We start from the raw sequence: 25,801 nt of genomic DNA, 5'->3' as shown, positions 1-25,801 counted from the left end.
CATATTTATATATATATATATATACACACAAATATAAGTGGATATGTACCCATACCCAACAGTTTTATATATATATATGTATATATACATACACATATGTGTATTTTTAAAATTTAATTTCCTTCATTTAAAACGTACTAACAAGTATATTTATGTATATATTTGTACAATTTGGAATTTTTTGCAAATGTGCTATACACATAGATATAGCTATTTTGCTATTGTTTTTTTTTGCTATTGGCTGTTCTTAAAGTCTACTTTTTTCTCCTTGATTGACATGTATCTAAACTACATTTAATAACTATTCGATGAAGAATTTATAGGTGAATGAATTAGATTTGTACACACTCTACATAAAGCTTGGTAGGACATTGAAGTTTAGGCTACATCTTCTCAAACAGAACTGAGATTATCTGTGACTTCATTCTTTTGGTCTATTTTTCCCACCACTGATAACATATATGTGAGGATCTTTGATCATAATACCTGAAATCAGAATGTGTTAAGTATATAACACTCTACCAACAGGCTTGAGCACTGGTGGTCCAGTATCCATTCAGGGGGAAAAATGAACTGATACTTTCTTTTTTTTTTATCATTTAGCTATTCCTCAGGGAACTCCTATCTTAATATGTATTGCTTACAGCACCAAAATGTTTGGCTGAGTGCCCATGAAAACAAAAATAGAAAGTAGCTCAGGTATCTATTAATATTGTGCTGCTTCTGCTGCTTTGGAAACATGGTGTTCCAGTGGAGCCACTAGGCTTATCTAAAATCTCATGTAGTAAGAAAGTTTGAAGGAATTCATATCTCACAATAACGTAGTCCAGATTCCAATTATGTGTATTATATATTTAGTAGTTACAAATAATCTATCATTTATGATATGTCACATATAAGAAAGTCTATTTTTCGAGTTTGGTGGGAAATTCTATTTAAAAATTAAATGTAGCATTAATGCATTTTCACCTTTCTGCCATATTGAATTCCCAATAACTGCATCCCTAATACAATAGTGAAAAATATCACACAAGTCTTCATATGATCCTTAGAATTCTTCATTCCGTATGATACAGTCTTTCATTGCATTCACATGCCTCCTTGCTCAGTTTATGGACATCTATTTTAGGATCACATGTCAGAATTTTTGTTAGGGATTTCAGTAGACATGTGGTAGGTACAACAGATACTTGAAAAGGAATCTTTGCTGTACCATAACCAACAAATGGTCATCCAGTCTCTGCCTGAAAAATCTCCACTGGGGGAAGGGGGAATCTAGTGATTTTCTAAAGTAGTCCATTTAATTTTAAGCTAGAACTAATTGTTGGAAAGTAATTGTTGTTGAAGTCTAAATTTACTGCTTCACAACTTCCACTCATTTTCCTGGATTTGGACCTTTGGGCCCAAGTAGAGGAAACCTAATCATCTCATTTCATATTTCGCCCCTTTCAATGCTTGAAGACAGTTTTCTCATATCCCCTGAATCTTCTTCTTCAAAACTAAGCAAGTCTCAGTTCCTTCAAATAGTCCTTAAACAACATGGAATGAATATCCTTTACTAGCCTAGATATCCTCTTTGGGGTATTTACTTGATAGTCTATGTCCTTCTTTAACTGTGTTGCCCAAAGTTGAACATGATATTCTAGTATGGTGTGGCCAGGTTAGTGTCCAAAGGCACTCTTACCTCCTATTCCTGAGTGGTGTATAATGAAGCCCAAGACTTCAATGTGATATGACTCTATTGGCTAATGATAGACTTGTAGTCCAGTAATACTTCTGAGTCCGTAGCAATGATTCCTCTGTTTCATACTTATGGATCTGTCTTTTTAGCCCAAATGTTAGACTTTATGTTTATCCCATTTCTTCTTTTTAGGTCCAATCTACTAATCTAGCCCAGGAAGATCATTTGAAGTCTTGACTTTGCCATCTAAAATGTTACCTACTTCTCTTAAATATGTATCATTTGTAAATCTGATAAATGTACCTTCCATACCTGTAACAAAGTCACATGATTCTTTTTTAACTTGGTAGATAATCTCTATTTAGTGAAGTTCACCACAGATGGTGGCCCTATTCTACCAAGTTAAAAAAAGTCATGCAACTTCTTTTTTCATAATCACCAATGTCTCTTTGAATGCAGTCATTCAGCCAACAGAGCATTGAAGAATGGGGAGAATTTTGAAAAGCAGATAAAAAGGGTGGGTCGATTGGATTCTAGGTTTATGTTCTTTGAGATCATAAATGAAGTCACAACAGAGATAATGTATGTTATATGCACATAGTTAAGAACAAGCCTGTCTTTAAAGCATAAGGTCCCTTGGAAGGTAACCCTTGAACTGAAACCTGAGATATAATGACTTTAGTCCTGTAATCATGAAGTAGTTATGAACTTGAACTAGTCATTTAACTTTTCTTTCAGTTTCCTTTTCTACAAACTGAAGACATTGAGCTAAATTATTACTAAAGTCCCTTACACCTCTAGCCTATAATTTTGATAATCATAGGAGATGAATTAGCTTAGATAAGAGTGAGTTGCATTATATTCGCTTTTTGAAAGCTAAAGACATTTCAATGAAATAGGCATTTGGAACATTATTATTTTCTTTTTAAAATTTTTTTTACATTACAATTTTTCTCTAGATTACATGTCAATACAATTTTTAATACTCGTTTTCTGACATTTTATAATCTATGATCTCTCCCTCCCTCCACTTCTTCTCCCTCCCCAGGAAGGCAGGTAATATGATCTAGGTTGTACATGTTATCATACAATATATTTCCATGTTTGTCATGTTAAGAAACAAGACATATATTTTACATTAGAAAAAATCATGAAGGAAATAAAGTGAAGAATGCATGCTTCAAGATACATTCAGACTATACCTGTTGCTTATATGGCAATGGATATTCTTTTCTCATCACAAGTCCCTTGGAGTTGCCCTGCATCCTTTCCTTGCTGATAATAGTGAAGTTATTCACTGTTGATCATCATACATTATTGTTGTTACTGCATACAACTTTCCCCTCATTCTGCTCACTTCACTTTGCATCATCTTATATAAATATTTCCAGGTGTTCTCATAATAATTACTGTTTTCAAGAATATTGGGTTTTAGCCCTAAAGTAAATTATGATCTTTCCCATTCTACCAAGTTTTTTTAACTTGAGTCTTTGTAATTCTGGGTCTTAACTTCTGCCAGTTCTTAATTCTTTTAAAATTTTAATGATTTAAGTCCCCACTAGGGACAAGTTGTCATTTTCAGATATGTTCAACTTCAAAACTGTCATTTTCTATTATACCACATAGCCTTGTCTAGGCCATTTAAAGGCACTCATTGCAAAGGATGTAAAATAGTGCTTTTGCCTGTATATAGTGTTTAAATGTTTACAAAGTTCCTTCTTCTAATAAATTTTTGATAAAGGTAGTTCAAGCATTATTATTCCCATTTCACAGAAGAAGACAAAAAGGCCCAGAAATATTAAATTACTTCCCAAAGAGTCAAACAGATAATATCAGTCTAGTTTTCTTTCTACTTAAGCTGTCTCTTAATTGGTGTACTTGTTTTCTGGTATTTTTTGAAATTAGAAAACAATGAAATCTAATTCTTACTGCATAGGGCAAAGAAAATACTGATACTGCATTCATTATTTAGGAAAGGCAATACATGTTGCATCTATTTTTTTCCCAATCACTGGTCAAATTGATCTAATCATAGAATTCTCTTACAAGAGACATTGGACTTTAATTCTTGAACCATTTCTTAGTTAAAGGAATAGTGAAATATTTAGAAAGAGCAAGCCTACCTACCCCCCCCCCCAAAAAAAAACCCCGGCAGTAATAGAAATAATCATTTGTCTTAAAGTAGCACTATCAATGAGAACATCAATAGAAGAAATGGAAATATGTCACAATTGCCATTTATGGTGGTCACCTGTTCTATGTGATCCAGTTACTTCCTAGAAATCAATATTTTAGCCAAAGGTAATGAAGTTCCTAGTGTATGCTCACTTGTTCTCTCTCTCTCTCTCTCTCTCTCTCTCTCTATTTCTCTCTCTCTCTCCCCACTCTCCCCACTCTCCCCACTCTCCCCATATCACTGTATTGGCAATGTTTTCTGGCTCTTGACATTTGAAAGAAATACATAGAATGTGGATACATTCTATGTAGAATGTGGATATAAACATCAGCACAGCAGGGCAAAGCAATTTAAAATCAGTGAGCCTTCTCTTAAAAATATCTTGTTACTGGTTTTGTTTTCATTGGGTTGTTTCACCTTCTTTAGTGTCATTAAATAGTCAATTAAATTTTTCCAAATCATATTTCAAGTGATCTTATATTTTCACATTTCTGCATTATAATGAAGGCATAGAGATTTAAGATGATGTTTACTCTGAGGGAAAAAAAAAGACTCCAAAGTAATTCATTCCATCCAGGGCCATCGCCAACCTTCTTGACTTTTGTCTTGCCTCTGGACTTTGATGACCTTGGAAGAGAAAGCGATACAGATGACTTTTGGCAATTATACCTCATTTCTATCTCATCTCTGAGCAAGGAAAGACATTACCATGTGATGTATTGGGTCTCTTGGAAAATGAAGGACAAATAACAATAAGAATTTTGCAAATTGACCAATAGATAAAATTCTGATTCATGAATTTATTCGTTTCTTCATTTCTGTCAGCTTCAACCTGAATCTTGTTTTAATCAATCCCATATGTCTATACAAGTATGTGTAAATATATACACACGAATATCTATATAGAATTTTTTCCTTCATTGTGTCTCTGGTACACAATGCTTGGTCTTTGTAGGTGCTTAATTAATATTAATTTAATTAGATCAGTAATTTGTCTTTAGATGAAATTTTTCAGTAGTTGAGAGATAAAATGAACTTTTTATAGCCTCGTTGCATGAAGCTAGTATGTAGCCGAGGTAGAATTTGAATTTAGATCTTCCTGACTCCAAAGTTGGCTCTGCATATACGTATATGTTGTTATATGTATATATGCATATATGTAAGTATATACATGAATATAAAATGTTGTTAATAATAGCACCTACATCCCAGACTTGTGAAGGAAGTAATATTTATAAAATATTTTGCAAATCTTAGTGCTAGATAAATTCTAGATATATTATTATTGTTGTTGTTGTTGCTAATACTATGCTAATATATGATATGCCATACTAGATAGAGAGGAAGTAATATTGAGCTCTTTTTATTATTATACAATAATATATATTACCAATAAGGGGATTTCCCTTATCAATGAAGACTAACATCTACTCTGTGATTTATAATCTTTAAAGAGTTACTTGTGAGCCTCTTAAAGGTTAAATTGCCCATGGTTACATGACTAATATGCCTAAAGAAGGCCGTGAGTCCTCTGGATTTCCAGTGATGGAACTGTTCTTCCCCCTTCCCCATTCCCACCCACCATGAAGAATTTCACTTTGCCCTGATCCCTACTGTATCTTTGCTTAATTCTGCAGGTCCAATTCTCCACATTACAAAGCTCATTTGAGATTTTATTCTGATTCTAAGGCTAATTTTTCAACAGGGTAAGATAAGGTAAAGAACAATGAAGTTCATAGGTAGGGAGAGGATCACTTTCCAACTTAGTGGTTGGCTCTCAGTATGACTTTGGAAAGCTCATTTGCTATGTTGGGGCCTCAGTTTCTTGTAAAACAGAGTTTATATCTCTAAAGTTCCATTGAAATCTGTTTTCTTTAAAACCTTCAACAAGATCAAAATGTCAGGAGAAATGGCAAAGTGCTACTGTAGCAAAAAAAATGTTCTTTCTATACAGTCATCTAGTTTTCCATTCTATAAATTGCATTTTCCTATGCAACCATTTGGCCCAGATCTACACAGATCATGGTTGTTCTTCCTTTGGTTTCTTGGTAACCCAGATAATGCTTTCATAAGGGACAACTCTTTTTAATTGTCAGTAATTTTTAATTAGTATTTCAACGCTACCCTCCTTTCTTCTAAATGTATTTGTTGGATGGAAACTTTTCATTCCTTTTTCCAGCCTCTCACATTTTAAAAATATATTTGTCTTCTCGCTTTGCTTTCTCCCCTGAACCACTTTTCTGCCCTCTCTTTCATTCTGAATATTAGCTCCTGAGGTGAATGAATAGCACTTACCAAGAATTTCTAGAAAATGATTCAACAGAGAGGATCAGCATGAAGTTTCTTTTACTCTGGCTTTCCTTAGAGTTCCTAAATGAAACCATGTTATAAACAAGAAAAATCAAATTCTGCAGAAGTTTCTGGGGTCAGTGTGAGCAATCTAACAAATAAACACAAAGAGCTTTTTGGGAAAACTTTCTTTAGTCAGGGAAATTATGGTGTGATGGGGGGGAATGATAGGTAGTATCAGAGAAGCTTTAAAGAGAGACAATGGCATTTTCTGTGTTTTAGAAATTCAGTTCTACACAACAAATACATTTTAGTCGTCTGATACTTTTGTAGCAGCCAGGTGGAAAGAGAGCTGAATCTGGAGTCAGGAAGACCTGACCTGAGCAGTGTGAGCTATGGCAGATTACTTGAATCATTTGCCCTGCTTTCCTCATCTGTAAAAGAATCATAATTATAGCATCAACCTCCTGAGATCATAAAGACAAATATAGATGACATTTATAATTTACTTTGTAAAATATTAAAATACTATATAATATTACCTATTAAAAGGGACTTCCCTTATCCACTTGGAATGATCATTTCTTATATACATCTTTTTATGCAGCTACTACTTTGACTGAACTTCATTTCAAAGACTCAATTGTAGGAACCAACCTGGAATTCATGGACTAGTGTGACTATAATTAATGGATAATATCAGTGAATCAGAAAGTTCTTAAAAAGAGCTATTTTGATTTACTGAATTTGTTCATTAATCTAGGGTTAATAGAATATGTTTTGTTTATTTCAAAGTTATTATTATAATAAAGCCACTTGCTTGTCCTAGCCATCCAGTCTAGTCTAAGGAATATAATGAAAGTGATTTTCATTTCTTTTGGTAGTGGAAGTTTTCTGTAGTAAAGAGATCTGAAATGTGAAGGAACTTCAGACTTCCCCTAGTTAGACACCTGGCTGAAATGTAGAACCCTTCCTACAACATGCCCCGGCTCTGCTTGGATGGCTTTCTTCTTGCCTCTACTCTCTTTTTAAAGGACTATTGATTCAGCATTAGACAGCATAAGAAGGAAATATGCCTTAATTTTACTAACACAAAACATATTTTGTACATTTTTAAAAAATCTGATAGTTTATTTTGTTATCATTAGCATCTTTCTTTCAAAAGTTCAGGGGCTGCTGGATAGCCCAGTGGATTGACAGCCAGGCCTAGACACAGGAGGTCCTCTGTTCAAACCTGACCTTAGATACTTGCCAGCTGTGTGACCCTGGGCAAATCACTTCACCCCAATTGCCTAGCCCTTACCATTCTTCTGCCTTAGAACTAATACTTACTTAATAGTGATTCTAAGACAGAAGATAAGACTTATTTTTTTTAAGAGAACCAAACTACATTTGAGTCACAATTTACTATTGATACTATGAGAGTTGGGTAGGGTGTACATAATAGGTAAGTAAGGATTATAAAAAAAAAAACAAAACAAAAATTTACTCCACTGAATCCTCATTTAGGGTTACTATTGGAATATTTGGCTTTCCTACTACTATCATTGACCTTTGGTTCCCAACTTATTGACCATGGACTCTTGGGGAGGGAGCCTCAGGAGTCTACAGATTCATATTTGACTTTACTTTCTTTAGACAGAGTAAACAATATATACTGCACTTAACATATATTATTTTTATAGGTGTACCTGGGTACTGCTGTAATGAATAAAAATAGAAAATAATTTAAATAAGTTCTTGAATTTATGGTCATTTTTTTGCTATCATGTAGAGAACAGTATGACAGAGAGGACTACAATTAAAGTCAGGTAGATACTGGTTCAAATCATGCTCCGAATAGCTAGCAGACATTATTACCCTCGGTAAATCACAACTTATACAAACTTCAACTTTTGCCTCTATTCAAAGGGAGTAATGCCTCTGTTTCTTACGCAAAATAAGATATCACATGGGGGAAAACCCAATAAATTTGTCATTTTAAAAATATCAGTATGCACTAATGATATAACGACTGCCATCGAGAACCATGAAATGTTAAGAGAGATTTCTCGTACTTGTAAAGGTTGGGAACCCCCGACATAAGTATTACAGATTTCCAAAAGAGGGGAAAAAACCCAAGCAGATACTTGTTCTGGATTGTGGGTAGATAGGGACAAAGAAATCGGCAACTCTTGACACGGCAGACTCAGATTTGGAAACAACTTCAGTAGCTAAACCATGACAGAATGCCACTAAAGGAAAGAAACTTGACATTTTTGATTATTAGTCCCTTCCACATGATTCTTCATGTAGGCAACAAGATCATAATACTACCAAGAACCCAGGACCACAATCATGAATGATTGTGGCTTCAGGGACTCCAAAGCTTCACCTGTTTTCCATTCTGTGTTTTCTACATACTCTCATGGAGTCTTCACCTCTCTTTCCTTTCACAGGATGGATGGCTTCTAATTCATTAATGAGGACTTTTCTGAAAGTAGGCAATAAATAAACATAGATATTTTTGGTTCCTCTGAGAAGTGCTTGGAAAGTATGATTTTCAGAAACGTGTTGAATTCTATTTTAGATAAAGCAAAGTAGTGCTTTTGAGCAATTAAACAGTGAGAAATGACCTTTAATGCCCCAGTTTGTTTTCAGTAGCTCCTTTAAAGAATTACCATTGCCTGGCCAATTCTACTTTCTAATTTGCCAAATAAAAGGTCAACCCTAACCCTGAAAGTGGTAGTTATTTTAATAATCATGCCTTTCCATTAGATAAGAGGCTTTTTATATTGCTGGAAATGTACATTGAGTAACTAAGTAGCTACTTTAGATGGTCATTTATGTAGAAAGATCATAGAAATTGGACTCTACAACCAAAAAGAAAAGTCAGAATTTACTAATCTACATTTCACTGCTTCCCTGTTGCCTCCATCTCTGGGGTTTCATTCCACCCTATAGGTATTGTATAAAACTTTGGGTTTGCTGAAATATGACATTTTTCCAGAATACAGATCAGGTGATTTTCTAGCAGATTGCTGTGAAGAACTTTCCCCAAAGTGTGGGCAAGGAAGAGTCTTGGTTTTAGAGACCAAACCCTCTACTTAGATCACCTGTAAAGCAGAGAACGTAGCCATCATCAAAAGTTCCAGAAAATACCATCTTTCCATCACTGGATCAGCTGGTGGAAGTGTCTTTGTCAGGAGCCAAGGATAGATGAATAGAAATTTACCATGCTTAAGAAGGAACTTTTTGAGCACTCCACAAATAGAAGAAAAGAACTTCCAGTAACCAGGATTTCTGCGTTACTTCTTTGTCTTTGGAGGACAAGATGAACAGGAGTATTGTGAATTTTGAGGAAGTATCTTCTTCCCCCAAAAAGTAACCTGCAAGGCCAAAGAATCAGCTGTACAATTATATAAATAGAGATCTCAGCCTTCTGGCAAAAATAGGATGAAAAAAATTTATTGTAATTTTTAGTGGAACCTCCACCATCTTAGAGATTTGCTGCCAACATGCAAAATTCTGATTAAACTAACCACAGAATAAAACATTTTCCAGAAAAAAACAGACCCTTTTAAACTCTCTCTCCTCTCCCTCTCTCTCTCCCTCCCTCCTTTCCCCTTCCTCTCTTCCTCCATCCCTCTCTCTCTCATAGAAACTCACAAAAACCATCTACTACAGTTTGAAAGATTACAGACAATATTCCTAGAAAGAGTTTAGAAACCAATCAAATGAATAATTTGAAGTGTTAAGCACAATCAACACTAAAAGTTCAATAATATTTTCTTTTAAAAAATAGATTTAAAAAAATCTTGAACCCACTGGTAGGGATCTTTAAAATATCCCACACAGTACGATGATCAGGAATAGAAGCTACAGGCAAGGTCTGAGGTAGAATAAAAATAGAAGTTACAGCAATTTGGGCCCTTTTCTGTCACAGCTTTTTTTTGGGGGGAAAGGAGAAAGTAAAAAAGAAAAGTTGCTAAAATGGGTTGCAGCCATTTGGAATCAATAGAATAGAATTCAAGCTTAAAACATAAGAATAGAAACACTCCTACTTTAATTCTAGCCTCCCCCAACCCCTCTATATCCAAAATCTTTTATAGAGTAGAAAGAAAGCGGAAGTAGAGCCTTTGGATCTATATCAGGGTCTGACAACCTTTCAGAAAGAACAGTCCAAATCTTAGGATCACCTTAATTTAATATTTCTAGTAAAGATATTATACATTTGGAAGGTTTTTTTTTTTGGACATACAAAAAAGATTTCTTTCAGGAATGTTTGGTAAGAGAATTCCCTCAACCAATATACATAAAACAGTCTAGCTACCATTTAATAGATAAATTGCAAGTTTTACTTAGGGCACATGGAGTTGTGCATTGCCTGAGTAAGTCATTTGTCCTTCCTTTTTTAAATCCTTACCTTCTGTCTTGGAGTCAATACTATGTATTGGCTCCAAGGCACAGAAGGAATGGTAAGGGCTAGGCAATGAGGCTTAAGTGATTTGCCCAGGGTCAAACAGCTGGGAAGTGTCTGAGGCCAGATCTGAACCCAGGACCTCCTGTCTCGAGGCCTCATTCTCAATCCACTGAGCCACCCAGCTGCCCCCTTGTCCTTCCTTTTCAAAGAGGACCAATGATGTCCCAGGATAATGTCTTCACTTGCTCATGAATTGGATTTAAGTGAGGCAAAGTCATACAACAACATTATTCTCCCTCTCCCAGAGTTATCAAAGTCCAGGGACAAGGCAAACATAAGAATGCCAGAGATAGAGTGAATGACTTTGGGGTCTTTGATATTTGACCAAGCTCTAACCACTCTACAGCAGTGGCTTTAGTCACTTTCAGAACAAATTGTTCTCATTTGCACATTTTGCTGGGTGAAGTCTTTACATCTCCTTAACTAGCTAATTGGTTTGAGACCTGTCAGTTACCTTTAATCTGGTTTAACTTGTCAGTTGAGACAGTTTTACTGGAGTTTGGCCACTAGTCCAATTACAGCTTCTTCCAGGAGAACATTGTACACAGACTGATACACTGTGGTACAATCAAATGTAATGGACTTCTCCATTAGTGGCAATGCAGTGATTTTGAACAACTTGGAGGGATCTATGAGAAAAACCACTATCCACATTCAGAGGAAAAACTGGGAGTAGAAACACCGAAGAAAACAACTGCTTGAATACATGGGTCGAAGGGATATGACTGGGGATGTAGACTCTAAATGAGCATCCTAGTGTAAACACCAACAGCATGGAAATGGGTTCTGATCAAGGACACAATCAATTCCCAGTGGAATTGCGCATCGGGTATGGGAAGGGTAGGTGGAGGGAAAGAATATGGTTCTTGTAACCAAGGAATAATGTTCTAAATTGACTAAATTTTCTTAAAAAAATAAAATTACAGCTTCTCGGAAACTCAGAGGTGAGAGTTGGATGAAAGGTGGATTCCAAAGGTGAATGGAGCAGCTCTGAAAAGGGCTCACACCAGAGCTGCTTGTCCTCTTCAAACACGTGGACACACCACTGTCCAGGGTTATACAGCAACTAAATGTCAGAGAAAGCTTTTGAACTCTGGCTATCCTTTTGTCTCCAAGCACAGTACTCATGGCACTTTACCTCTTTAGAAAGTTTATAGTTATACATAGTCTGTTTGCAAAACTGTTAATGCATTTAAAGTTAGAATACTACTGAAGTTTCACTTAAAATTTAATTCTAACCAATTATATATGAATATAGATATAAAAATGAAAAGGGACTTGGAATTGATTTGATCCACTCCACACATTTTATAGATGGAGAAACTGAGGCTTCACAGAAGTTATTTGTCCAAGGTCACACAAAGAGTAAGTCTAAGAGCTGAGATTTGAATTCTGGCATTGAGACTCCAAAGTCAGTCTCATTTGCACTGTACCATGCCTTCTGTTGCTGAACTTGATGAAGAGAAGAAATGGTTCTTTCTGGGCCTGAAGAAAGTAGAGGGGAAGGTAAAGCCAGAGACCTGACCCCCTTCTCAGTGAAAAATCTAAGTTCTAGATGGATCTCTCATCTCTCTCCTCCGCTGCCTCCCAAAGGTGCCTCCCTTCTCTGGTTCCGAGATATGTTGGCTTGAACAGGTTTTCATTAGCCTTTACTTGACATTAAGTGATCTATTTCTTCCGAAGTACATATACCACCTCTTCCCCTTTTGCATTGCCTCTCAACTACCTACTTTAGCCCAGTGTAATCACACAGCTATGTAAGTGCACAAAGAACCAGGCATTGAGTTCACAAAAGCCCTGTGAGGTAGGTTGGATAAGGATTATTGTTTGTATTTTGGAGGTCAGCGAACTAAAAAGAAAAAAAATTAATGTTCACGCAACTAAGTGTCCAAGCTGGATTTTGAACTCAGATGGCAAAACCATTTGAAAATATTGTATCCATGAATTTCAAATGAATAGCATGCTACAAAAATTTCTCAAGGTCTGTTACGCCAAAAGAAAAGCATTCACATGAAAATAACAAGGGTGTTTTGCATATAATTGTTTTGTGTAATAAATACAGTGTTGTTCATGAGCATAATTTAAAAAGTGAGCTGCCCTGGGGTGCTTGAATGGATAATCAAAATCAGATTGAAGAGTGAAGGCTGGCATATGCTGGAGAGATTTTTAAAATAATTAAATCAAAAAGATTACTCAACCATCTGAAAAAGGACATGTGTGGTTGGGTAATGGATTTGTGTGATACCAAACTGGAAGAATAGTTAATATAAAGAAAGAAGAATATAATTTAAAACAACTTTCATCAACTGAACCTATTGATGGAAAATAATTTTGTATACTGAAAGATAAAAGCAAGGCTCTTCTAGCTGAGTTGGGGTGTAAAGTGATAGAGAGGAGTGAAATGTTAAAGACTAGAATCTATTAAGAAATCAAGAAAGACCAAGGGATTATTATTCTATAAGTCCATATATCCATGTAATATATACATTAATATTTTTAGTAGAATACTGAGGTATTTTGTATATTCTCTGCAGAATGCTTGCTGAGAGCTAAAGGAAATCAAGAAGAGTGCAGCTTTAATGGTGTGGGGCCATTTGAATTACTGCAAAAGTCTTCCTCAGACATATGTTTCCTCCACTTTAAGTTCTCTCCCATCTCTGCCAATGGTTTCTAGCCTGCTTTCTTCATTCAGAGCATCCTTATCTGGATAAAAATTATTTGCCTTTGATAGATAAAGGATTCTGCATTTTTCTATAAAGTAGCCTGGAATATTCTTACATAAGGAATTTTATGGGATAGAATAATAGATTTTTACTTTTTTAAAATAATGATTATGATCAGAAATAGTTCATTCCTTAACAAACTGGAGGAATTCCATGAGAACTGGAACGACCTCCAGGAATTGATGCAGAGCAAAAGGAGCAGAACCAGGAGATCATTGTACACAGAGACTGATACACTGTGGCACAATCGAACGTAATGGACTCCTCTACTAGCAATAACCCAGGACAATTCTGAGGAAGTTATGAGAAAGAATGCTATCCACATCCAGAGAAAGAACTGTAGGAATAGAAACATGGAAGAAAAACATTTCCTTGATCACATGGTTCAAAGGGGATATGATTGGGGACTGTACTTGATCACTGTATTGCAAATATTAATAATATGGAAATAGGTCTTGATCGATGACACATGTAAAACCTAGTGGAATTGCTCATTGGCTCCAGGAGAGGGAGGGTAGAAGGGAGGGAAAGAACATAAATCATGTAACCATGGAAAAATATTCTAAATTAATTACATAAAAATTTAAAAATGAAATAGTTCATTCCTTTGAAGAAAAGAATATTCAGAATTCCATATGGGTGTTTGTTTGTTTTTTTTTCTTTTCCCCTTTTAAGTCTCCCAGGATCAAAGGAGAGAATTAAATCCTAAAAGATTTTCTCTAATATACCACCTCACCCTCATACATAGACTCCTAGAACAGATATCCTAAGTTCTCTTGGTGGATAAGCAGATACTCAAAATTCATTGTTCATGAGCTTTCGCCAAATTGCTTACTTACCATCAGGTCAGAGACTAGTTTACTTCAAAACAAACTTATATATTTAATCAAACAGCATAGCAAATATAACAATGGGGAAATGTACATATGTGGTATATTTTCCTAAAGGTTACCTCATAACCAATGAGGAATGGCATATGCACAGAGAACTTTTATGATCAGGAACATACATGCAGGTCACCCTTGTTAGGGTCCCCACATGGCCAGGATTATTTAATCTGTTCTGAATTTATGATCATGCTCATAATCTACTCTGTGCTGCATATTATGTACTTGCTCTCCAATGGGTATCACGTTGACTCGGCTGGCTATATCTGTTCATCAATTCTGCTTGTCTCATGATGACTGAGATTCTCTTTGCTATTATCTTCTGAGCTTTAGTTCTTCAGCCATCTGCTGGCCATCTCAGGTCCCATGGGCTTAGGTGCAGTAACCAGAAAACCTTTCATGACGGAAAACTAGCAATCCTTTTTAACCCCAAATCAGAGAGACTGAGCCATTCCACCTATCTAAAGGCAGTCGGATAAAAACCAAATAGAGAATCCCTGGTTAGAATTCAGTCATTTCTTTAAGCCACCTGTGTAGAGTACTGATTTGAAAATTATTTTTCTAAACAATTTTGACACATTTAGAAATTTGTTCTATCTACTGTTCAACCCAATATGTCAATTCTATGTCCCCCAAAATCCAGTCTCCATATAGCTCCCACGGAGTTTCTTAGGGACAGCTGCCCCCAATCCCAAATGGAAGTAGAACTGAAAAACAGCTCAGCAAGACTAGTCAATGTGTTTCTTTTAAAGGTTGATATGCCATGTTATTTCCCATGTTTATAATTCCCCACCTTTGCAATATACATTATTTAGAGCCAAGCTTGGTCAGATTTCTACAATATTCATGAATTCTTTCCATTTTTGTTGTCATAATCATCAGGTATATTGTCATCTTTTAGTTCTTCCTTATTCACTTTGTTTGATGTAAATCTCCCTAAGCCTTCATCCAATAAATTAATAATTTCTAACAATTCAGACCATCTACTTCTAGATGTCTAATAGGCAGCTGATGATCAACAATTGAATGTTAGGAGAGAGATATCTCATCACTAGCTTATCTATTTGGTTTCTTCATTGCTACTACAAAGTGTTGCTATTAATATGTTGGCATATATGCTACCTTCTTTTTTCTTATTACTGTATTGGGATATATGCCTGGCACTGGGAATCTCTGAATTAAAAGGTATATGTATTTTAGTTACTTTACCCATATAAATCCAAATTCGTTTGCAGAATAATTAGGCCTATGTAAATTCCAACACCTGAATTAGTGTACCTGTCTTTCTGCAACCCTCCTAATATTGACTCTTCCCATTTTTTCTCATCTTTGTCAACTGACTAGGTGTGCACTAAATTCTCGGTTGTTTTGATTAGCATTAGTCTTATTATGAGTGACCCCCGCATTTTACAGGATTGTTTTGACAATCAAATGGGAATATATTTAAAGCACTCTGCCTGGTGCTTGGCAAAATAAATATTTTTATCCTTTGTTTTCTCCCCTTCATTCATATGGTTGTTAATAACACTTAATAAGTCTTCTTAGAGAATTGTTTATCCATCTTTTACTGCTCATTCAGTGGGAATAATTTTGATATTACATATTTACTTATTATCTGAGATATTAACCCCTCATTAGATAATTTATACTAAGATACTTTTCCCAATCACCTGCTTTCTTTCTTATCCTTACTGCATTAACTTTGATTGAATAGCATTTCAATTTCAAGAAACTGAAATTTGTGTGTGTGTGTGTGTGTGTGTGTGTGTGTGTGTGTGTGTGTGTGATTGGTCTCTATTTTTTGCTTAGCTTAGATTTCAACTTTTCTCCCCCCCCCCCAAAACTTTGAAAGGTGATCCGAATTGTTTTAAAAACTCATCAGTCAATGAGTCTTGTTGTATCAGGGTATTACTGATAAGTAATAATAAGGAATGAAGGTGAGCTATGTGTCCAAGTTTTAGAATGATGTGGCTGCCTATACTTCATGCTAACATGAGCTAACAGGACCAAAAGGACTTCATGGCAGCCAATGAACTAGGTGATTTGAATACTAGAACAATCTGTGCTATAGAAGTGACTCTCTTCAAACATTTCATTGTAGAAGAAAATGTGTAGGTAGTCTAAATATTCTCAAGTGTACCATATCTTTTAAAAACTTAAAATTATCCTAAAAATTATATATATATATATATGTATGTATTAGAGGGTTGGTTTGGGTGTTAACATTTTCACATAAATAATTTTCATGTACAAATAACTCTCCTAAGAAAGTATCCTAAATATTGAATGAGGATTAAAAAGCACTAGATACAATGAACCTATGTTATTTTTTAATTACAAACCATGAACTTTAAATAGTCAACTGGTAGGCAATTTTTTCCTATGCCAATATCCTACCCAAATATGTGGATCTGCTTTCACAAATGTTTCATGGTAAAGTGTAATATCTTTGTTCACCATAAAATTATCTAACACTAAGAATATGCTATGATTAGAACACTTTTTAGGGCAGCTAGGTCACCCAGTGGTTAGAGTTCTAGGGCTTAAGTCAAAAAAGACTTGTATTTAAATCTGGCCTCAGACACTAGCTGTGTAACCCTACATAAGTCATATAACTCTATTTGCCTCAGTTTCTTCAATTGAAAAATGAGTTGGAGAAGAAAATGCCATACTATTCCAGTATCTTTACCAAGAAAACCCCAAATGGGGTCACAAATAGTCAGACATGACTGAACAACAACAAAAAAGAATACTTTTTATACATTGCAAAGTGAAAAAAAATTATTGAGCTATCTAAGTGTCAGCCAAGTCACACTGCATTGGTTTACTAGAATATATATATATATATATATATATTTTTTTTTTGGTGGCAGAGAGGATATAAACTAGAGAGGATATAAAAAATGAAGAGAGAATTTGTAGTAAAATGGACTTTTTGTAATGAAAACTAGAAGACTATTGGAATATTCTTGAAATTGACCCATGGTATAAACTGCTTCCCAAACCTAATTTTATGGCACTTCTATAAAATTCATTTGTCCATTACTTCTCCTTTAGAATATAAAATCTTATGGGCAGAGGTCTTGAACTCTTTTTTTTTTTGGTCTTCTCAGTTCAGCACTTACTAAATAAATATTTACATAAAAATTTTAAAGCTTTGAAACAGTTTATGTTTGTAAATAAATATGAATTGATTATGTCACTGATTACGTAAAAGGAAAATTACTTGATTTTAAGCCAGCTGTCTCTCAGGTTATTAAGAATACCCAACTCACTCTGGTTGAATGCGTTAAACCAATCCAAGAACTGAATTTACAGGATGACGGGCAGTTCACATTTAATTTTAGCATCTTTGTGTTGACAGAGAAAAGTATCAGCTGACCGTTGGTGGAAAGACATAATAATTTCTAAAGGTCTTATGGCCTCCTTAGTTATGTTTTAATATTATATAGAAGAACTAAAAGAGTAAGTTTGGGGATGAATTATTTCATTTTGGATCATAACTCCTTCACCTTATCCCAGTGCCTAACATCCTGTAATCAACCTATACTTGCTGATTGATCATAATCTTTTCATGTCAGGGCAATGCTTTTGGAAATTTAATAACTTTAATTACACCAGTAAGTACAACAAAAGCAAGTCTTCTTATTGTGGATTTTGACAGTCAGACATAGGACTTATTGAGGGAAATCTTCAAATGATATTAATGAGTGATTCTTTTTCATTTCATGAGGATGATAAATCTGTTCACTTTAATTCTTTTGAATCCTGGGAAATTGCAATAGAAATATAAAATAGGTCAGTGATTCCTCTTTTTAAAAAAATCTAATTGACTCCAATAGAGGTCACCCACGGTCAATTGAATGATTAGGAGAGAACATCTCATTATTCCACCATTCCAGACCTACTTAATTTTTATTAAAATTACTTACAACATCATCTCTGCCACAAAAAAAAAAATAGCCATTATCTGATATGCTGGAGGTAAAAAAAACACTTTGTTTTTCAGTAAGAAATGTGAAATGCTAACCTTCAACTGTAGATCACAAGGCACCCAATTATTTGTGTGCTGACATTTCAAAAAGAAATAATAGCCTTTTTTTTTCTAGGTCCTTTTGCAAAAATTTTGGAGGACTCCTCAGTTGAAAATGTCAGTGCAACTGAACCAAATAGCTGAGACAACATTTTTTTAAAGTGTTTTCTTTGTGTAAGTTATAGTTGAAGATACATTGGTTGTACACCTAGCATTGCATTAATGGAAAATACAGGCCCTAGTTCATGCTACCTATATGCGTATTGGTACACCAAGCATTCATTGCCCTTTAGATATAATTTCAAAGATGATTTTTAGATGTTTAGAAACAAGGCCTGATAAGAGGACGTGATTTCAGTATAAAGACCATCCCATCTCTGCCTGCTGTGCCTTATATTCTGTCCCAAGTTCCTGTCTGAAAATTCCAACTTAGAGGTTCCTGAATCTTCCTTTTTTTTGGGGGGGGGTCTCTGATAATGTTATATATATAATATATATATATATATGTATATATATATATATATATATATATAATGTTGGGTTGGGGGGCTGTGAGGTGGCATAGTGGATAGGCCTAGAGTCACGAAAACCTGGCTTCAAATCTGGCATCAGACACTTCCTAGCTGTGTGCCCCTAGGAAAGTCATTTAACTCTACCTAACCCTTGCAGGTCTGTCTTAGAATTGTTACTAAGACAAAAAAGTAAGGATTTTTTCTAAAAAATGCATTGGGGAAGGGAAAGCTAATAAACTACTCTAAGTTACTCATTCCCTTGTTGGAAAAGAAAGATCTTTTTTTAAGAGGACAAGGAGTTAGATCATAAATTGACTATGTTCTCAGAAAAATGGATGGATCCTCTAAATGAATAATAATTTATAAGACAGATTATTCCATTGATACTAATGTTTCCAAGTTGAGTTTCTAGGAGGTCCAATCCTGTGCTGCTTGTTTTCCTCAGGTCTGGCCCTGGACCATATTTACACACATCCTCACAGAGACATTTGATGATAATAATTAGGGTTGGGCAGCAGACAGGATTCGTTAGGCCTCTGCATGTAGCTTCTTCTGGCCTAAAGCCTTGGGGAAAGACTGATGACTAGCTCACAGGGAGGAGAAAACTTAAGACAATTGTTACAAGGGAATTTTGAGGTTTACACAATCTACTGGAAATGACAACTCTTTTCAGCAAGGCAAGGAACCAGGACAGCTCCAGCTACTTGCCATGATACAGGCTCTCCATGGCCATAGAAGGAACCATGGCATCCAAATGTAGACTGAAGCATCCCATTCTTCACTCTCTTTTCTCCATGAATTTTTCGCTAGAGTAAGGGATACGGCTCTTATTTCACAACATAAAGAACAGTAAAATATGTATTTTATATAACACATGTACAACTTATATACCTGCTGCCTTGAAGTGGGTCAAGGGGGAGGGTGGAAGGGAAACAACATGGATCAAAAAATGTCAGAAAACAATTATTTAAAATTGTATAATATTGAAGAAAATGGGGGGAAATGAAGAAAGGGATAGGCAGCTAAGTGGTGCAGTGAATAGGGTAGTGGATTCAGAGATGGGAAGACAGACAACTGCTAATTGTGTGGCCCTGGGAAAGTCACTTATCCTAAGCTTTTCTGTTTTCTCTATTGTAAAATTGGGTTAATTAAGCAACCTACTTTCCAGAAACATTTGGTATATTTTTTGAACGGAAATACACCATAAGTTTTATTAGAAATATTATAAATTATAAATATTAATTTAACAAGAAATCACAGTAACAGAGATCACTGACCCCTACTGTTCCTCTTACGCACCTGCGGCACAGGCCCCAGGGGGAGCCATGGTGTGAGCGATGAACAAGTTCCCTGAGCACCTAGGGTCCTTCTCTGTCCAGGGAAGCATTGGTGGGGGGGGGGGGTGGAGCGCCCTAAATGGACATTTTTGGTGGGCACCTTCTGCAGTGCCTCCTTGTAGTCCACCAGGAAGTACATCTTGGAGAGGGGCACGGGATATAGCTTCAAGGTGCAGATGATATGCTCTTAGGACCACGTGGTAGGCTAGGCATTCTGGGAAGGTGCCTTACACAAACTTTCCAATGAAGACATCATCCACCATCCTGTCCATGGCTCCCTGCTCTCCATCCAGGTTAGTCTTATGTAAGGATAGCCAGCCCTTGCGATGGGCGATATAATGCAGAGGGTAGGCTTATTCTTAGGTCACCAGCTTACCCACTTGTCCCTGAGTCGACCAATTCTTGAGGCAAATCTCTGTGATGTGGACGCCACCACAGGCAGACAGCAGCTCTGGGATTCCAGACAGCCACCGGCAAGCCAAACTGGCCACCGTGCAAGGGCGCCGCCATCTTGGGCAGCGGTGGATAAAAGGAGATAATATTTGCAAAGTGCTTAGCATATTGCCTGGAATATAGTAAGCTATGTTAATTATTATGATGATCATCATTATTATTGAAAGCAGGTAGCAATTTGAATTACCACGCCAGGAAGACTGAAGTTGGCCTGTCATATGGTGCCACAGCTTCTGTTTCACTGATAAAATATAATGATATTTTTAGCAACTGTTTAGCAACTTAATGCTTGTTTGTTTACTTTCCAGGTTGGTTAATCACAAGTTTTGCTGTAAACTTACTCATTCTTTCATTCCAACCCCTCAAGTATCCTTGTATATTTCTTTGATGTTTTTGAACATTCACTTTTGTTTGCTTGTTTTTAAGTTTTGTATTCTAAATCATCTCCTTCCCTCTTATTCTCCTTCCATTCTCCTAGAGGGTTCCATGGGATTTTCTTGGCAAGGATGCTTCTGTGGTTGGCTATTTCTTTCTCCCATAGATCCTTTTTTGTCAGACAATCAGAAATTAAGTGACTTGCCCAAGGTCAAACAGCTAAGAAGTATCTGAGATAGGATTTGAACTCAGGCATGATATATTTTTTAGAGGACAAGTAGTTAGATCATAAATTTAGTACATTCCCTGAAAAAAATGGATCCTCTAGATGAATAATATTGTCTAAAGCATATTATTTCATTGTTAATAATATTTCTATTTTGTATTTGTTCTTTTGAGGATTTTTTTCTTTTCTATTCATTGATTATAAAGAATATATCCCAGGCTCTCCTCTCATATCAGTGTTCTATATTCCCTGACCTTAATCCAAAATCCAATTATAGGGAGATAAGAGAAGGAAGACTCTGTGGAAGATTGAGGAAGAAAAAAATAATTTAACCAATGTCAGATATGAATGTAGAGGCCCAGATTTAAAATCCGAGATCTGCTACTTCAATCACTTTCCTCCTCCTTCCTATTTGTTCTCCATACATCCAGTTGGTCCCTCTCTAGTCCATTCTCCAAACATCTGTCAAAGGTATATTCCTCAAGCACAGGCCTGAGCATGTCACCTTTTTGCTCAAGAAACATCAGTGGCTCCACATTATAATTGTAAACCCCTCTGTTTGGCATTGAAAGCTCCTCACTATTTGGCTCAAGCCTGTACTTCCAGGATGCTTATATATTACTCTCCCTCATTCACTTTATATTTTAGCCAAACTGGCCTTCTTGCTGATCCTCTCGTAGAACATTCCATCTCTAGCCTCTTTGCCTTTACCCAAACTTCTTCAGATGTATTCAGAATATTCTTTCTTCTCATCTCTCTTTGTTAGAACCCGCATTTCCCTTTGTGACAGCTCAAGTATCACTTCCTTCAAGATGACTTTTTTTATTTCTTTCCATTTTTAATGTCCTCTTCAAGTTCTTAAAAAACAAACAAAAACCACCTACCTTCTGTCTTAGAATTATTAGTACTATGTATTGGTTCTAAAGCAGAAGAGTGGTAAGGGCTAGGCAATGGAGGTTAAGTGACTTGAGCAGGGTCACACAGTTAGAAAATGTCTGAGGCTAGATTTGAACACAGGACCTCCTGTCTCCAGGCCTGTCTTTTTATGCATTAAGTCACCTAGCCATTCCTCTACTAATTATTTTTTATGTATCTCCTATTTGCCTATTTATGTATGTGTATCTCTCTAGTAGAATACAGATCTTTGAAAGGATGATAGTTTTATTTTTAGTTTGTATTTACAACATTGTTCAGCACACAGCAGGTGTTGAATGTTGATTGATTACTGATTACTAACTTTATTACTCTTATCAACTTCTTAGGGATTCAGTTTATTCATGTGTACAATGAAGAGAATGTACTTGATGATCTCTAAGCAATTTTCTAGTTCTGGATCTAATCCTTTGAAGCAGGGTGGCCCCTCTTGGATCTATGATGAATTGGAATCCTTTTTAATGACTTGATAATAAGAGTCTCTCATGGTTCGATAAGTTCCGGGTCATCCTCAAAACTTACCCAGACAGTTGCAAACCAGACTCCATCAGTATGTCTCCTCCTTGTCAGGGATTTCTGGTGGCAATAAGTGTGATCTCCTGTCAACTTGTGAAACATTTTGAACTATAGAAAGCTGTATTAGTCGGTTGGAGACTTCTGCCCTGTAGGATTAGGGAACTAACATCATTTTTTCAGAAAAGCAGAATGAATAAAAGACCACGTTAGATCTTATGGTGTGTCCCAATAAACTAGAGTTGGGGTGAGGGCTACTCTGGTTCTCTTCTACTTCTCTGAGGTTCAGGACCAAGCAGAGCTGGTTTTATACTTGTGTGAAACAGACTTCTTTTTATTATTATTATTTATTATTGTTGTTATTTGTAAGAATAAATTTGATTAAATTGCTTTTAATCACTTATAAGGATTCCTCCAATAGTTTGAAAAATTATAACTCTGATTTAAATAAGATATAATAGGAAAATAAATCATATTAAAAGCCCCTGCAATGGTGAAAGTGTCTGTACATTTCCCTTATTGTGCCACACACACTCTGGAGGTTGTGACGTGGGGAAACTGAGCCCTAGCCCTGCAGTTTCATGACTTGGTCAACCAAGAAAATGAAGGAGAAAAGGGAGGATACCCTAATTATAACCCCTATTACTGGAATCTATTCCTAAAGTCTATTTTGCAAACCCTTTTCAGGACCCCGGTTCTGACCATACACGCAGAACACCTGAGGTATTGCCCATGCTTATAACATCTGTAGGGCTTAAACCTTGGGGTCTCAGACCAAACTGGGTATCTATAGATTGGAGCTTTTGTAATCTGCAGCACTCGTAATGAAGCTTGTTTTATTCAGATCTTTTTTTTTTTATAACATTTAAAATACTCTGAGAAGTATTGCTACTATTGTTGTTGGTCAATCATGTCCAACCCCATTTGGGATTTTCTTGGCAGAGATACTGGAGTAGATTGCCATTTTCTTCCCTGCCTCATTTTACAGATGGATAAACTGAGGCAAAGAGGGTTAAGAGTCTTGTCCACAGTCACACAGCTAATATATGTCTGAGGCCAGTTTTAAGTTCTTGAAGATAAGTCTTCCTGATTTCAAATTCAAAGCTCTATCCATGATGGCATGTAGCTGCCCTTATGAGAAGTATATTTTCCTTATTTTTTTTTAAACTCTTACCTTCCATCTTGATTCCAAGACAGAAGAGTGGTAAGGGCTAGACAATGAGGGTTAAGTATCTTGTCCAGGATCACCTGGCTAGGAAGTATCTGAAGTCACATTTGAACCCAGGACCTACCATCTCTGGGGCTGGCTTTCAATCCACTGAGCCACCTACCTGCCCCCTGAGAAGTCTATTTTCTCAAAATGTGTTTGACATATTGACTTATATACTTTAATTCAGTTTATTCTATTGACACAAATTTCAGCAGTTAGAGAGAGACCTGTAAAATTTAAGTGGAAATAAATAGTAATTCCTAATTTATTGTAAATACATGTAATCGATTTCCTTTGTTCTAAATCATGCTCAAAGAATGAGAGTTTGCTTGGTGGTAGTGGAGATATTACTTGGGAACATGGGGCTTGAGGAGGCAAATAAAGGTTAGGGAAATTGCATGGAGCTAAACACAAACACTGTCTCCCCTGTTTTGCTGAGGGGTCTCAGAAGCGATTCAGACTCTAGTATGCAGCTTATAGAAAAGATAATCTACTTCTTTGCTCTGCTTTTTTGTTAAATTCTTCACAGAACCACATTATTTGAAGGAACAATGCTGGCCTAAATCTCACGTTAGTATTCCCAGACTCTCATTCTCCCCTATGGTGATTCTGATTGTGCACTAATATTTGCCTTCAATATTCTGATTGTCAGGGTGGTCTGTCCCAGGTACAAGATGGCACCCTCTGAGCAGCCTGGGGCACAGGCGTTAAATAATGACTGACTAAGGATCAGGTAAAGGCCCATACCAGCGAGTCTTGTGTATGTAAGAAGGTTAGTCCTGTGCCTTTTCTCCCAGTCATCCTTATTTGTAGGAAGAGCACAGTAATTGATAGCACCCTTTTGAATGAGACTAATCTTAGAAAATGAAATTCTCTAGGCCTTTTGAATTTGTTCATTCTAATGGTAGCATAGTATTATATGTTTGTGTACATTTGACTGCTATGTATATTTGAATCTAAATTTGACTATCTATATTTGAGCATGTATTTTACTATGTACATATGACTATGCATATTTGACTATATTACATATATATACACACAATTCCTTGTCTCGTGTATACATACACACACGTACACATGACAAGAGATTCTTTAGGCAACCAGGAAGTCTGAATTCTCATCCAGTTTCTGTTACTAACTTAGTGTGTGGCCTTTTTCATCCCATGATTCCAAGCTTTGTCATTTTATTGAGGGTAATACACATTTTTTTTTCCTTCTCTTCACACCAGAGGTTTGCCACTTTGGTCTTCTATTGTATGGTCTCTAACCTACCTTTGAGTTAGTGGCCGATAGGAGTCTTCCTATATAAATGTCAGCATTCTGGAAGCTAATGAATGCTCCTCCCCCCCTCCCTTCTGGTTGTTTCTTTATTTCTTGGGTCACTGCTTGACTAAAAGTGTCACTTGCAAGAATGCCATTTTTAGCATTCCAACCATTTGGCTATTTAGTTCAACCTAAGGGGAAGTGGTCTTCCATAAAGAAAATGGGGTAGATAGCTGCTTTCTTTAGTTAATATATAATATGTATTATATATTTCTATATCAGAGTAAACATATGTGTATGATATGCTCATGTGGACACGTATCTAAAATATTTCTGTGTCTATGTATGTGTGTATAAACATTGCTCATCGGTTCACTTCACCAAAGTCAAGCATTTGTGAGTGATAATTCAGACTTATTAGTAAAGAGAGTCTTTATAGTATATAATTAAATTTCAAAGAAAATTGATTGGCATTTAAAGGACTTCAGTTTCCTGTGTAACTTTGTCAGTAACTTTCAGCTTCAAAATTGGATCCTATTAGCTTGACCAAGTCATCGGATGACTTGGAACCTCCATTTTTCTCAGCTGTAAGCTGAATGAATGAGTGGAAAAAGCAATATGTTGAGCAGTAAGGTTTCAAAAGCAAAAGGAAGTCAGTTCTATTCCTCAAGGAGCTTACATTCAAATCTTGGAGAAACAACACATAAAGGAAAGTGATGGCCATG

At 36.0% G+C, this 25,801-nt stretch overlaps 1 protein-coding gene across 2 annotated transcripts in view; it reads left to right on the top strand.

Moving 5' to 3' along the window:
- FGF14 (fibroblast growth factor 14) overlaps positions 1-25,801 on the top strand; it is an 861,172-nt gene that overhangs the window by 373,171 nt on the left and 462,200 nt on the right. Inside the window, exon 1 of one of the 2 annotated variants that reach the window (XM_016425355.2) lies at positions 20,174-20,393. The exons of the other annotated variant lie outside the window; for it this stretch is intronic. The gene's annotated coding sequence lies outside the window, so the exon portion shown is untranslated. Of the gene's footprint in view, positions 1-20,173; positions 20,394-25,801 lie in introns of those variants that run through there. 2 annotated transcript variants of the gene reach the window in all.

This window comes from Monodelphis domestica, chromosome 8, assembly GCF_027887165.1.
Source record: "Monodelphis domestica isolate mMonDom1 chromosome 8, mMonDom1.pri, whole genome shotgun sequence".
NCBI lineage: Eukaryota > Metazoa > Chordata > Mammalia > Didelphimorphia > Didelphidae > Monodelphis > Monodelphis domestica.
This window is presented reverse-complemented; position numbering and strand designations above follow the sequence as displayed.